We start from the raw sequence: 4,535 nt of genomic DNA, 5'->3' as shown, positions 1-4,535 counted from the left end.
AAACCTGTAAGAAAAGGAGAGAGAAGATTACCTATATGTAATGCTTAAATACGCCCCCTCACCAAGATTCCCATTCTTGAGTCACCAGTTTCTGTCCAAGCTGGAGGGGAAGTCCCAGAGTTTGGCATTTGAGCCTCAGACACCTACAGCTGAGCCTGAAGCCTCAGTCATTTGTACCCATTTCCTTAACTAAACACCAGAATAAGCTAGTTTGTTAGCCAACTAGAAAAATACTAAGGAATCCCAATTAAGTTTAACTGAAAAACAACTGATTGACTCTCATGGCAATACTTCTGTGTGGGCAGGACACTGGGAATTGTGTCATAAGCTGCCATCTTCAGAGAACAAAAAGTTATATATAACTTTTAAGTTCTCTTCTCCATCCCATCTCCAGATTCCAACAGGTGGGAGCTGAACAGCTTCAGAGGAAGCTAAAGCAAGTGGAGCAGAGAAATTTCAGTTTTGAAATATGCACAGATCTGCAAGAGAATATGAGTTTACAGTAGCTAATCTGTGGTAACTGTGGGTGTGCATGCCCCTACCCACCAGACAGCAAACTGCTAAGTGGGAAGAGGTGAAAAGCAAGCATAATGGTGGTTATGAATAGCTAACATGGTACTGAAGTTTACATCTCAAAGCTTGCCTAACACACAATGAGGAGCTGGGGGGCAGGGGAAAACAGGGGAAGGATCAGGAAAAAAACAGTTGTATTAAACAAGAACTGCAAAAATGTCTTCCTTATACTGACCTTGACCTACACTGCAGAGACCAGCACACAGGCTATTAACCTATTATTCTCAGATTAGGAAACACTAAGACCACACAGAGGGATAGAATGGCACTGGTGGTCAATCACAACCCTGAGTTAAAGGAAGCCTGACTGACTTTTTTCCTCTTAAATTTTCTCGTATCACTTTCTTAAGAGACCCATTAACACTGAATTGTGACCTTACTAAAAGAAAACGTGCTTGAGAAAAAAGCCTTATGCTGTTTGATACTTTTATTAAGTCCAAAGATATATTTATGCACAGTTTTAACAACAACAGAAGATCTGTCATGCTCAGACCACCTTACCCATGTTAAATATTCACACACTTCTTTACCAGGATACCAAGGAACCGATTATTTATAGGATTACTACGACATGACTCAGAGGATCTAATTTCAGACCTCAAAGGCAACACAGGATAGAGCCACTTCTTGAACTAAGTGACAGAGAGCACCATTGCTATTTAGATGGTTTAATTTTCAGAATCTTACAACATTGGCAGTAGGCTTGCTTTATACTTAATACAGAGAGTAGGGTACAAATGCGCTAGTGACTCAAATCTTAATGTCTTCAGAAGCTTCTGAAGAAGAAAGTTGAGCATGGATACCCATAAGGAAGCTCACCGTAAAACCACCTTAAAATAAATCATCATAGGCAGGTTCATCAATATCAACACGACCCAGCTCAGGAGAGTCATTTTTTAAAGAAAATCAGACTGCTGAAATTTATTAAGACTATGGAAGGTGTCTCATGACCCAGCAATATTTTTTTTCTTGTACAAACAAACCTCTTCTGTGGGGCTATAGATTTCCACATGTTATTGGCCTACTTGTGAAATTTCACTCAAAGTTAATTACTTGAACTGTAAGAATGGGTAGCAGAAATGAGGCAAAGCTTACTTTCTTGAATACACCACAGACCAAGTTAGTAGTGCACAAGAACAGAGGTAAACAAAACAGTTTTGCACATTTGGAGACATATTCATCATTAAGAATTCCTTAAAGATTTTCCAAACCTCAGGACACTCAATTTAATGATATGATTTGTTATACAGGACTGGATAGCCCAAATAAGTGATAAGGTCTATATGCTCCTCCTTCAGCAGTCACTATGAAACCTGGCACCAAGACTCCCAAGACTGGATAATACAGAGTTACTGCATCAACCTCCTGCATTCAGACATCAATTTAAAGTTCTAGAATTGAGATTTTTTTTTTAATGAAAAAAAAAAAGAAGTCTTTTTTTAAATGTGTAAACTTCGCAGATCAACTTAGCAAGCCAATAAACACTTTTAACTTTTACAGACTTTTTATTGCGTCACTGCAGGATGACACCATACCAGAAAAGCCACTCCTCCTTCCTCTCATACACAGAGCTCTACTCATGCAGTTTTTATTCTTGTCATTTACCTCTCCCAAGGGCGTAAGTAGTGTTGTCCTCATAACAACAAAGTTCAAGGTTTATTCTAGCTAACTCACTGACATTTTAAGGACTATATCCACCAACCTTCCTCAATATAGGTAGACACTTGAGAAAAATAAAAGTAAAGTCATCTAAATTAAGAATGTTAACATTAGGAGTAAAAGAAAAATTATGATTATGGGACTCAATAAAGCCTCCTGTTAAATTTTTTTCCTCTATAGAAAAGTTAATATTTTCACTCAGTTCAAGTTGACCTAATTTAATGTTTGAATTACAATTCTAAAAACATAGATTCTCTAGAAAACATAAACTGAAAACTTTTCTTACACCACTCTGAAAACTAAGTTTTAGTTTCCCATATGCTTAGCACAAATTGAGGCAAATTAGCTTAAGCAAGAAGTAGACAGTTTTACCATGTCTCACTAACACAAACAAGACTTTACTTCATAATCATCCCAAACATTACAAATATGCTAATGTAACTAATTGAACAAAACAATAATTTCAGTCTAAATGTTTTGTGTGTGCAAGGCACAGGTGACAAAAACAGTATACATTTGTCATGGTTTAGGCTGAACTGGCCATTGTGTGAGCAACAGATGTTCCCTACTACCTCTCTTCAAAGAGAGAGGCAGAGGAGGGAAAAGGAGACTTATGAGTTTAGAAGGAACTAAATTATAATGAAAAACTAATAATGAAAAGGAAATAATGAAATATATACAAAACCAGATCAAGTTCCCACGATGACAATCACGTCTCCAGCAGGCACTGGGGAAGTCCCAGACTGGACTCAGTAACAGATGGGAACTGGATTCCGGATGGTGATCAAAGGCAGACAAACAGACAGAGTCCTCCTCAGACACCGGCCACTGAAGAGAGGGCACTGACCCTTTGATCCCTCAGCTTTTATACGGAGCATGAGGCAGATGGGATGGAATACCCTGTTGGTCAGTTTTGGGTCACCACCGCTCCTCCCACAAATGGGACCCCGCTACACTTTTCCGCTTCTGACCCCCCAACGGAGCAAGGAACAAAGCGAGCTGACCTTGGGTGTTGTAGCAATAAGTATAAGCAAGAGCCTCTCTGCATACCATTCCTTGGCATCAACTATAAACGTAGATCTTATCACTCAGAGTGAACAGTGTCTGCACAATATGCTGTTAATTTCAGTAGTTAGAAGAGGCCCAGCTAAAAAGTAAAGTCACTGAACAAAACTGGTCCCGTTTTACCTCAAACCAGGGCAATATTCTATTTGTCAAAACATTATATGCTATGCCTTTAAGACTTTGCTTCTCATTTCCACTCTTAAGACTTGTCTCTGCACTCCTAACAACAGGAAACACAGTACCAAAGATGCAAACACGTATAAAAAAAAATTGTGGTCAGAAGATGCACACATCAATCACAAAGTGCTAGTCTTAATTTTTTTTTTATCACAGGGCACAGTAACGTCCCGTGTTACTCCTTCACCACTTTCCTATCATGTATTTCCAGTACCTTTAAAGACATTCTCGTTTTTTCAGATGCATTACAACAACTTTAGTGAAAACAGATGCCGAGTCTATTATGTTTTATCCAAATTAGGTCAAGCAGTCCCATTCTACAAAAGCTTGGTGAGAGGAGCTGTAAGAGTAAAGATAAGAGATAAATAACCTACATACTACCCTACCTACTCTAAGCAGTCTGCTACATCTACAGACAAATATGTTTATGAGCAGCCTAACCAAAACAACAAAACAAAGAAGCTAAGAAAACACCCAGAGAACAAAACACACCCAAAACTTTCAGTTGGCCAGATGTTCTATTTCAGAAACAACAAATAAAGATGAAGACTGACCACAAGAAAAGCTCCTCATTGCTCTTATGTGCAGTAGTTTCTTTGAGAGAGGCTACAACTTACTTTCAATAGTCCCCAAATCACATAGACAAGAAAGGCAAAAGAAGTTGAGTGTTTTCATGTCCTGTAGTGGAGGCATAGGGAGGTGCTGAGGTTGGAGAGAAGTGTTCTCTCCGCTCCTGATGTCACACAAAATGGGAGGACAGACCAAGAACTTCACGCAGCTACACCTATCACATGCACCGGGCCACTCCTGGTCCTCCAGAGGAGAGGGGCAATGCCCTCGTCTCTTCTCCAGCACCTTCCCCTCTCTCAGACACTTCAGGACACCCTCTGAACGGCCCTGGCAGCAAGTGCAGTTTACCACCCAGGGAGCACCACAAGAGGCTGAGCAGCCCGTCCGCAGGGACCGCCTAGTCTCGCTTTCGAGGCGATACGGGGCAGAACAGGGCCGCAGGCCCAGCTGTCCCCCGGCCCCGAGCGCTGCCGGCCGCCCGGCCATGAAGG

This window comes from Charadrius vociferus, unplaced genomic scaffold, assembly GCF_000708025.1.
Source record: "Charadrius vociferus isolate BGI_N301 unplaced genomic scaffold, ASM70802v2 scaffold88, whole genome shotgun sequence".
In the NCBI taxonomy this organism is placed as follows: domain Eukaryota; kingdom Metazoa; phylum Chordata; class Aves; order Charadriiformes; family Charadriidae; genus Charadrius; species Charadrius vociferus.
The sequence above is the reverse complement of the archived record's forward strand: the minus strand, read 5'-3'. Positions refer to the sequence as shown.